We start from the raw sequence: 11,045 nt of genomic DNA, 5'->3' as shown, positions 1-11,045 counted from the left end.
CCAGGCTCTAATCAGAGAGGGGCTGTGGCCCCTGTCTCCGTGTCCCGGCTGGGTCCCCTCCCTGTCCTTCCGGTATGCAGTATCTCTCTGATCCACAACCCAGAGATCAGACCCTGCACTCCCACCAGTCGACGCCTCCATGCTCAAAGCAATAAMCTCAACAACAGGACCCAAACCCACAGCCACCCACACCTCCAGTGGTCAAGAGCAACTTCCTCCCTGATTGGGTAATGGGGTCAKGGGTCGCACAGGAAGTATGTGAAAGTACAGTGTGCTCTATGAAATGCATTGTAAGCGTTGTTAGGAGTTGGAACATGGCACTTCCTGCTTTGGACTGATTGGCTCCTGTTATTAACAACTTAATTCCGTACACTTTCAGTATAGCCTAGCTATGAATCTAAACCGCTCATGGTGTAGTAACTAAGAAGTTGAGGTTGGAAATACAGTCACAATGTTGCCTGACCATCTCAGTTACTATAGAACTAACAATACAGCCTTAACACAATGCAGTGCTGATTAACACAGTCATTTATGTACGTGTGTGAATGGGTAGGGCTCTTGATTAACATACATATGATATCATAGCCATTAGAGGTTTCATGTGATTTCATTATCATGGCCTCTGCCTTCCTTACATAGCCTGGCTCTAGTCCACAACCAGCACCATTGTGATTGGCTAAAAATAGCCTGGAAGTGAAAATGCCTAGCAGTACAGTAGCAACTGTTAATGGGGTTGGGTTAGGTGGAGGACTGAGGCTGTGTCCCAAATGGCACCCTGTTCCCTACATGGCCCCATGGGTCCTGGTCTGAAGTAGTGCACTGGATAGGGTGCCCTTTGGGATGCATGCCGACTGTAACCCGGCTTAGATGTCCTCATCTGGCCCCCCCACCCCAACCTTCACATTCCTGCCCAGCCAAACTCAGCTGTGGTTCGTCTTCAACTCCAGCACGCACCCACTCACTCCCCCAGGCCTGTTAGCTTCCTGTATCGGCCTGGCGTATCGAGCCCTAGAATCCAGATAATTAATAAGCTAGTTTAAATTGGACTAAATCTATATTTGACCTAAACTCAACCTTGTGTCCTGATGACTTTCTGCTTGGTCTAATGAGRGTTAGTGAATGAATGAATTACATTTTATTTTCGTGTCAAATCGCCAGTTGGAAACRCGTCCCTTATGAGATGAATTGTCACATAAACAAACATTACAATACTTTGCTGTGATAATTCTTCTTCCGGTGTTCTCTGCAGTGCACATCACATCGAGTGACGAAAATAAAATACAAATCAATCCATAATAAATAGTAAATAAGGTTATCCACACACTACTTATATCACTAGACAGTAAACGATATACATCTAGAAAAATGAAAGCGAAGGCATTTGAACCCAGTGTAGCACAAAGAGAAGATTAGTGATAGTTCACCTCACTGTTCACACAGGACAGGAGCAGTAGGAGAGAGAAGATTAGTGATAGTTCACCTCACTGTTCACACAGGACAGGAGCCAGTAGGAGAGAGAAGATTAGTGATAGTTCACTCACTGTTCACACAGGACAGGAGCCAGTAGGAGAGAGAAGATTGGTGATAGTTCACCTCACTGTTCACACAGGACAGGAGCCAGTAGGAGAGAGAAGATTAGTGAAGTTCACCTCACTGTTCACACAGGACAGGAGCCTGTAGGAGAGAGAAGATTAGTGATAGTTCACCTCACTGTTCACACAGGACAGGAGCCAGTAGGAGAGAGAAGATTAGTGATAGTTCACCTCACTGTTCACACAGGACAGGAGCCAGTAGGAGAGAGAAGATTAGTGATAGTTCACCTCACTGTTCACACAGGACAGGAGCCTGTAGGAGAGAGAAGATTAGTGATAGTTCACCTCACTGTTCACACAGGACAGGAGCCAGTAGGAGAGAGAAGATTAGTGATAGTTCACCTCACTGTTCACACAGGACAGGAGCCAGTAGGAGAGAGAAGATTAGTGATAGTTCACCTCACTGTTCACACAGGACAGGAGCAGTAGGAGAGAGAAGATTAGTGATAGTTCACCTCACTGTTCACACAGGACAGGAGCCAGTAGGAGAGAGAAGATTAGTGATAGTTCACCTCACTGTTCACACAGGACAGGAGCCAGCAGGTGAGAGAGATGATTACACAGATCCACAAAGAATTTATTATAAATAAAATATAAAAAATTATAAACTCCCATATCTACTGGGTGAATACCAGTGTGCATCACAGCAGTAAGATGTGTGACCTGTTGCCACAAGAAAATGGCAGCCAGTGAAGAACAAACAGCATTGTAAATACAACCCATATTTATGTTTATTTATTTACATTTACATTTAAGTCATTTAGCAGACGCTCTTATCCAGAGCGACTTACAAATTGGTGCATTCACCTTATGACATCCAGTGGAACAGCCACTTTACAATAGTGCATCTAAATCTTTTAAGGGGGGGGGGGGGGGGGGGTGAGAAGGATTACTTTATCCTATCCTAGGTATTCTTAAAGAGGTGGGTTCAGGTGTCTCCGGAAGGTGGTGATTGACTCCGCTGTCCTGGCGGAACTGTACTTCCTCAGTGGTAGGGAGGCGAGCAGGCCAGAGGTGGATGAACGCAGTGCCTTGTTTGGGTGTAGGGCCTGATCAGAGCCTGGAGGTACTGAGGTGCCGTTCCCCTCACAGCTCCGTAGGCAAGCACCATGGTCTTGTAGCGGATGCGAGCTTCAACTGGAAGCCAGTGGAGAGAGCGGAGGAGCGGGGTGACGTGAGAGAACTTGGGAAGGTTGAACACCAGACGGGCTGCGGCGTTCTGGATGAGTTGTAGGGGTTTAATGGCACAGGCAGGGAGCCCAGCCAACAGCGAGTTGCAGTAATCCAGACGGGAGATGACAAGTGCCTGGATTAGGACCTGCGCCGCTTCCTGTGTGAGGCAGGGTCGTACTCTGCGGATGTTGTAGAGCATGAACCTACAGGAACGGGCCACCGCCTTGATGTTAGTTGAGAACGACAGGGTGTTTCCCGGTACTTTAACAATTTGCACATAATATGACATTTTATAATGTCTATTATTTTGGAACTTTTGTGAGTGTAATGTTTACTGTACATTTTGTTTATTCCACTTTGTTTATTATCTATTTCACTTGCTTTGGCAATGTTTACATGTTTCCCATGCCAATAAAGCCCTTGAATTGAAGAGAGAGAAAAAGAGAGCAAGATAAGAGAGGGAGTATGGGAGAAAGGGAAAATAGAGTGACAGGTCTGTGTTAGTTTCCTAAAGGCCTGACAGTGACTCACCTCTTATAGCAGCAGACTCCGAGACTGAGGCCCTGGGAAAAGGACTGTAGCTGTAAGCTAAACTACTCTGGACGGCACAGTCCCGTGCTGTCTGAGACCAGCGCTCAAAGTATGCAGTGGAGAGCTGTCAAGGTGTGGTAACCAAGGGCTAGTGAGTGGACCATGTTGGAATGTCCATAATGATCTGGACTGCATGTATTCTCTGCTCTCATGTTGGTCTGTAGAAGGTCACAATTCTAAACAGGCCACTTTTCTCTCCTTCTGCATGTTTATGATGAGAACCTTTTCCAGGTGTCACCCTGGGGCAATGGGGTGGACTGTTTTTCATCTTAATGACAGTTCAACAGTGTCTTCTCTTGGTGTTTTCCCTCCGTTATTTACATCTTTCCTTGTCAGTGCATGTTTCAATTTGTGATTTATCGTGACGGGAAAGATTACAGGTTTATGGCCTTCTTTTATTTAGCTCTTGTAATCCAAATGTTGATGTTGGATTGAATTAATTTTAGATAAACTAGACCAATCCTCCTCTGATCAAATCATTAGACTGCACTAGGTCTGAACTTGTATGACATCAGCAGTATATTTGCTGTTTGGTCTGTGTGAGCCATTGAAGCCTCGGTGTGGGTCAGCAGTTCTCATCAAGGTTTTAACACCTCTCCTCTCATTGTTCCCCTCACACCTGTCCCAAGCCCTAGAGCCTCAACTCCTCTCCTTTACTGGGCTTTGAATGGCTCTGGGGCCAGGCTAGCCAATAAGAAGGCTTGTGTGCTGACAGGAGACCTGGGTCTATGTGTTAACACAATGAAGTGTGTGTTGTTCACACCAGAGTGTTCACTTCTCCCTTAGCAGGGCTATTGAACGAGCATGTAGACGTGAGCTCTGGGCTCATCAGGAAATAGTTTCTAAAACCAGACCCATTTTCCAAGGAACTACTGATGTTCCTAATCTCTGAAGAGCTCGTACTGTTCATTTGTTCCAGTTCTCTAGTTGATGAACATGTTCACTACTTGTTGATCATGTTGTATTAGATTGCACTGACTGAAATRCCTTGTGGATAAGAGCATCTGCTAAATGACCAAAATGAAGTGTTATTGGCTCCTGTMTCTGATGTTGTGTTGTTTTCCAGGTGTACCGGCAGGACTGTGAGACGTTTGGCATGGTAGTGAAGATGCTGGTTGCTAAGGACGCCAATCTGGAGAAGCAGCTGCAGACTCCACTCCGAGAGAACCTGGGAGAGATCAGGGAGCGTTGCCTTGACGACCTCAAGCACTTCATCTCCGATCTGGATCAGGTGATTGAGGTCGTACGACAACCGGAACCCTCCATCTGAGACAAACAGCCAATCGCGTCCCATCTTACTGTAAGGGAGCCAATCAGGTCCAGTCTTTTTGTTGGGCCTCCAGTTTGMGCATACAGTGAGGGCAGGACTCCCAGGGGTCTGCCATGTGTTAAGACTATGGATATCTTGAGCGGTATTGGCCCCATGTTTTCCCATCTTTCTGGGTTTCAGGCCGGACGTGCACCAGGTGACCAATATGTACTGATAATGTCCAGCAGTAATTAGTCAATGTTGTCAGAAACAGTGTTAAAGTCCTGTTCAGCTACTTCCTCACCACCCCATGAGGGTATTGGTTCTACAATGTCCTTAACTCTTACAATGTCCTTAACTAGTAGAACTGCCCTATTAATTTGGCTAATAGTGTTCATCTGGATTTACTGATTTTAAAACTTGTTGTTAACCAGTGTAACCATTAGGGACGTCATCAGTGTTTTTTACTGGAACTGGTAATCTAATGATGATGCTGTGACGTGTTATAGGTCCGTATCCACGACCACAGACAATTTTCTGTACTACAAGTACCAGTCAAAAGTTTGGACACACCTACTAAATTCAAGGGTTTTCTTTTATTTTTACTTATTTCTACAATTTAGAATAATAGTGAGACATCAAAACTATGAAATAACACATATGGAATCATGATAAGCAACAAGAAAGTGTTAAAACAAAATAAAATAATTTGAGATTCTTCAAAAGTAGCCACCCTTTGCCTTGATGACATCTTTGCACACTTCTTGGCATTCTCTCACCAGCTTCGTGAGGAATGCTTTCCAACAGTCTTTGAAGGAGTTCCCCATATGCTGAATCACTTTGGCTGCTTTTCCTTCACTCTCGTGTCGTACTCATCCCAAACCATCTCAATGGTAGAGGTCGGTGATGGGAGGCCAGGTCATCTGAGCAGCACTGCATCACTTTCCTTCTTGGTCAGATAGTCTTTACACAGCCTGGAGGTGTGTTGGGTCATTGTCCTGTTGAAAAAACAAATGATAGTCCCACTAAGCGCCAAACCAGGTGGATGGACATTCGCTGCAAGAATTGCTATGTGGTAGCCATGCTGGTTTAGTGTGCCTTGAATTCTAAAAAAATCACAAATAGTGTCACCAGCAAAGCCCCCCACACCATCACCTCCTCCAGCTTCACGGTGGGAAACACACATGTGGAGATCATCCGTTCACCTACTCTGCGTCTCACAACGAACACGGCAGTTGGAGCCAAAAAGCACATTTGGACTCATCAGACCAAAGGACAGATTTGCACCAGTCTAATGTCCATTGCTCGTGTTTTTTTGGCACAAGCAAGTCTCTTCTTTTACTGGCGTCCTTTAGTAGTGGTTCTTTGCAGCAATTTGACCATAAAGGCCTGATTTCACCGAGTCTCTAAACAGTTAATGTTGAGATGTGTCTGATACTTGAACTCTGAAGCATTTATTTGGTCTGCAATTTCTGAGGCTGGTAACTAATTAATTTATCCTCTGCAGCAGAGGTACCTCTGGGTCTTCCTTTCCTGTGGGGGTCTTCATGAGAGCCAGTTTCATCATGTGCTTGATGGTTTTTGCGACTGCACTTGAAGAAACTTTAAAAGTTCTTTGCGTTTTCCGGATTGACTGACCTTCATGACTTAAAGTCATTTCTCTTTGCTTATTTGAGCTCTTCTCGCCATAGTATGGACTTAAGGGCTATCTTCTGTATACCAACCCTACCTTGTCACAACACAAATTATTGGCTCAAATGCATTAAGGAAAGAAATTACACAAATGTACTTTTAACAAAGGCACATCTGTTAATTGAAATGCATTCCAGGTGAATGCACACCTCATGAAGCTGGTTGAGAGAATGCCAAGCGTGTGCAAAGAGGTCATCAAGGCAAAGGTTGGCTACTTTGAAGAATTGCAAATATAAATATATATTTTGTTTAACACTTTTTTGGTTACTACATGATTTCATATGTGTTATTTCATAGTTTTGATGTCTTCGCTATTATTCTACAATGTAGAAAATAGCTAAAATAAAGAAAATCCCTGGAATGAGTAGGTGTGTCCAAACTTTTGACTGGTACTGTAAGAGTCCAGTTAAAAAGCAATGTCTTGCTTTTATGAACTCTTCCTGCTAGGTCCATTTGATTTGAGATGGCAGCAGCTGAAGCAAGACTTTTGGTGCTACTGCCTGGGAGTAGGATTGTGCTACTTGTGTAAAGTCTTGTATGGTCTGAGAATATACACGTTCTCTCTTTTCTTTTGTATGGGAAATGTGTTCATCTGACTGTTCTACTTCAGCCAGTATGGCACTGGCCTGCTATGTGATTACATGTAGTGTTTCCTGACAGGATGTTGTATTCACCACCAGTGCTCATTTTCTCTGGGGGGAGAAGAAGACTTTCTAAACATCAGATGCTCAACTCAACTTTCTATATGTGGAACTGACACGTCTTTGATGATTAAATGATTTTTGACTATAACAATAATAAAGATGGTTTTTATTATGTAAATGGCCTAGTAGACTATGTAGTATCTARCYTTCACATATCAGGTTTGGTGCCATCCGATGGTACTTTGTMGGTCAGTGTTTGGTTTAGGTGCACTGCTTGAACACCAAGTTATTTGCATTGTATATTTTAATATTTACTTTGTCCAAAAATGCTATCAAATCATTTATTCTAGTATATACGAGAAACTGAAACATTTTCTGAAACGTTGGGTGTAAGAATATTTATTAAACCTTTTTTTATATCACAACAGTTAAGTATTATGGTATAATAACCTGCGCTGTATAAAGGGCATGTATGGAGAAGACCTCTGTAATGTAAATGAATCTCGACAGGATGGTTTTACATTGTATTTCACACCCTGAGGGACAAGCGTGTTAGAGAAATAACATTGGAATACAGGAAGGACTCAGGTATCACTTTACATTGATGTTGAGAGGTTTAAGAGCAACTTCATGTTAATTGTTAGCCTACCAGAAACTGTAAATTGTTACCAGAAACCAGATATTATGGCACTTTGATTTGAGTAGCAGATGGTTTGTATCCTGGCAACAGTTGTTTTGTTTTTTGTAAAGCCTTGATTGATTGATTGACAAGTGATGCGTGCAAAATAGATCTGCTTGTTACTACGACAACAGCTGTCCGCCTCCCTACGCCAACTTTGTTTACATCAAAACCAGAAAAATCTTAGTTAAAATCGGGGATATAAAAATACCGTATTAAATTTAACTTAATATATACATTCATATTTTGTACTATTAAATAATTATGTTGTGTAGTCTCTAGAAGTCTACTTTACTAACTATTCCTCTCCCTGTCAGCATTAACAATTGCATTAATTGCCATTTAATGCACACAATGGTATTGCTGGAATACTTTCAATGGTTCATCATACAATGTTGTAAAAAAAAAAATGTGTTTTTGGTGAATTTTATAAAAAGAAAAGAGAAAATGTCTTTTTTTTTTTAGGTTCCTGGCATGGTTTGAGTGTTAGACATGACCCATAATAAGAAGTCCAATAATATGGACAATGCTTTGTCCAGCAAGTCAAACTACAAAGAACGGTCTCACCTGTCCACAAATGATTAGTGCTGGAAGTAAAACAGAGAATGTACATCTAGATTATGAAATGATGCAGTTCTTGCCTCTGTGACCCTTCTTTCTGGATTTAGTCCGTGAGTCGTTGGGCGACATGGCGTAACGCGTGTTGGGAAGTCCTCGGTGTAGTATTGATACCTGCTAGGAACCCTGGGCTGGGGAATGAGCTGCCCCAGGAAGTAACCTTCCTCCTCAGAGTCTGAGGAAGAAGAGGAGCAGGTGGAGCACCATGCTTCCTCGTCAGCGTACAGGCCACCTAGGAAGCGGTCGCGATCCCGGTCACCCCGAGCCTGGAGGGAGTAGTCCGAAGTGGTGTGGGATAGGGTGGCGGCCTGTGAGCACCAGGGCCAGGTTGGTTGAAGAGGGCCGCATGGTGTTCCTGAAGGGAACTCAGACCATGTCCCTCGTAGGCCTCTGCACCCGTTCCTTAGGCAGGAGGTTAAGAGCGTTGTCCGAGCGGCTCTGCGGTTGTGGTGGCGGCCAGGTGGTGGTGCCGGCGTGGCCTTTCGGGGTCCTCGTGGTGGTACACCCTCCGACGCGTCCTCTCACTTTGAGGAGGCTGACGCACCGCCAGGTTCTGGTAAGACCCGTTATCCACCGTGTCCTCAGAGAACTTGACCATCTGCTGGCCAGGTGTCCGTGTGGACTGGGACCTGCTCCTCCTCAACACTGGCAGCTGAAGGTGAGGTGGTGGCACCTCCTGTTTAGGAGGYACGGGTGGGAGGGGCAAAGACATCGGCCCCTGTACCCTCTGCGCCCCCCTCCGCACCTCCTCTTCCTCCTGGTCTGCTGCCCCCTCCTGGTGATCCAGAGAGTTGGCGCTGCGGTGGAGCATGGAGGAGTTGAGGGTGCCCATGATGCTCATCTTCTCACAGTCTTCTGGGTCCAGCAGGTTGTGGAGGGAGTAGAGGATCTGACCCTCCTTACTGTCTCCATCCGCTGACGCACCTGGGAGGACAGGACAATATAAAGTTGTGTTACTCGAGAAAGAAGCAGGAAAACAAGAGTTCTTTACTGTAGCTATTTTGTTTCATGGCTTTTTATACATTATTTTCCGGTTCCATTTAAATCTCCATTATTATACTGAAATTAAGAACTACCTTTACCAGACTACTTTCACCAGAAGTTCACCAAACACTGTTTTACAGTGAACAAAGAAGCGCATGTGATATGAACTCTTACCAGTGATGTTAGAGAGGGCTAGAGAGTCCATGGAGTCTCCGACACTGTGCTCAGTCTTCCTCAGCTCGTCTGTGATGCACRCTAGAGAGTCTTCACACCACTGCCTGGGGTCCAGCATCCATAACCCTGCTCCCCCAGCGCTAACCCTCTGGTCCATCAGCCCCTGGTCCAGATCCAGATCATGGATCTTTCTGGCACTAGCAGGGCCCGGATGGCTTCCGTAAGCCGAATCCCCAAGCCCGTCTTGGGACTGGGCCCAGTACATCTCAGGCAGGTGCTTCTTACTGACCAGCCCATCCTGGGACTGGGCCCAGTACATCTCAGGCAGGTGACGGTGGCTCTGGTTCGTGGGACTGGTGGTGGTGGTGGAGATGGAGGCTGGTTTAGTCTCAGGCTTCAGCCAGGGTTCGGCTGACCTACTGGTGCTGGGTTCCTCTGAAGGCTGCGTCTGGAACACCCCGGCGCGGTCCCCGAACTTGAGCAGGAGCTGGGTCATGTAGTCCTCGTGTTCGGCCCACTCCTCTGGATCCTCCGGAGCGTCCTCTCGGTCCCTCCAGGTGTGCTCCTCAGTGATGCCCATGTGGGACAGCTTTTGCCCCACAATATCCATATCTCTGTCCCCTCTATATCTATCTCCATATAGACTAGGAGTCTTGTTATAGTCAGCCACTGCAACCGGGTTGAAGAGCTGGGACTGCCTCCACTGTTCAGCCACCGGATGGCTACTCTTGCCCATGTGGCTCTGGCGGGATTCCCGAGAGCCGGCGGACTGGAAGACCGAGTCGGAGGAGTCTGAGGCGTAGACGTCCTCTCCCAGGCTGCAGGCCTTGGAGCAGTAGATACGGCCCTGCTTGGGCAGGAAGGGACAGCCCAGCAGGGAGCTCTTACACTGGGCACAGCAGAAACACGTGTCTGTAGCGTGCCAGTGGACACCCTCGTAGGTCATTTGGGCGTGGTCCACTCCTGGTGGAGGCAAGAAGGGAGGGAGAGAGGAATGTAGGGAAGAGAGGGAGAGGTGGTGAATGTAGAGCAACATCTCTTAAAGGCTTCAGCAACAGGCTACACATTGTCAACAACTCTTTATTTATTCCAGTAATCAGGRGTAGATTGATCACATATGAACCAGAGATATTGACTCACCTATATTCTCCCCGCAGGCTTCACAGTACTCCGCGTACAGAGACTCAAAGCAGCCGCAGCAGTAGGGGCGGCCATCTTTCATGATGTATCGCTGACCGCCGAGCACCGTCTCACACTCGAAACAGGCAAAGTGCTTCATGTGCCAGTGACGCCCCTCGGCCTCCGTGCACTCGTCAGAAAAAATGATCTGAGGGGGGGAAATAAACAGACATTGTTAAATACTGTTGCTACCTATACAATAATTAGGAAACAGAAACACAAGATGAATTCAACTTCAGTTACTAATTGTGCAATAAGCTTATTGGTCACATTGCCTCAGTAGGCTACTGTCTATCTCCAGTGTTTAATGAGCAGACTGACTAAAGCCTAACTACTGTACTGTATGTTGAAAAGAAGTCAGCCATTGGCTTGAAACAAACACTTCAATGTTTCATGTCTACAATGAGTTAACCTCATCACAGTTAATCACACACACACACAGTTGATAGCTCAACCTCATCTCTCTCTTT

General features: G+C 45.7%; 1 pseudogene; it reads right to left on the bottom strand.

Annotated features, from left to right (window-relative positions):
* Positions 1-7,330: 7,330 nt before the first annotated feature.
* LOC112077200 (prickle-like protein 1) lies at positions 7,331-10,723 on the bottom strand (annotated as a pseudogene).
* Between the last annotated feature and the right edge of the window lie 322 nt (positions 10,724-11,045).

Source organism: Salvelinus sp. IW2-2015, unplaced genomic scaffold (assembly GCF_002910315.2).
Source record: "Salvelinus sp. IW2-2015 unplaced genomic scaffold, ASM291031v2 Un_scaffold4377, whole genome shotgun sequence".
Classification (NCBI taxonomy): Eukaryota; Metazoa; Chordata; class Actinopteri; order Salmoniformes; family Salmonidae; genus Salvelinus; species Salvelinus sp. IW2-2015.
The sequence above is the reverse complement of the archived record's forward strand: the minus strand, read 5'-3'. Positions and strand labels throughout refer to the sequence as shown.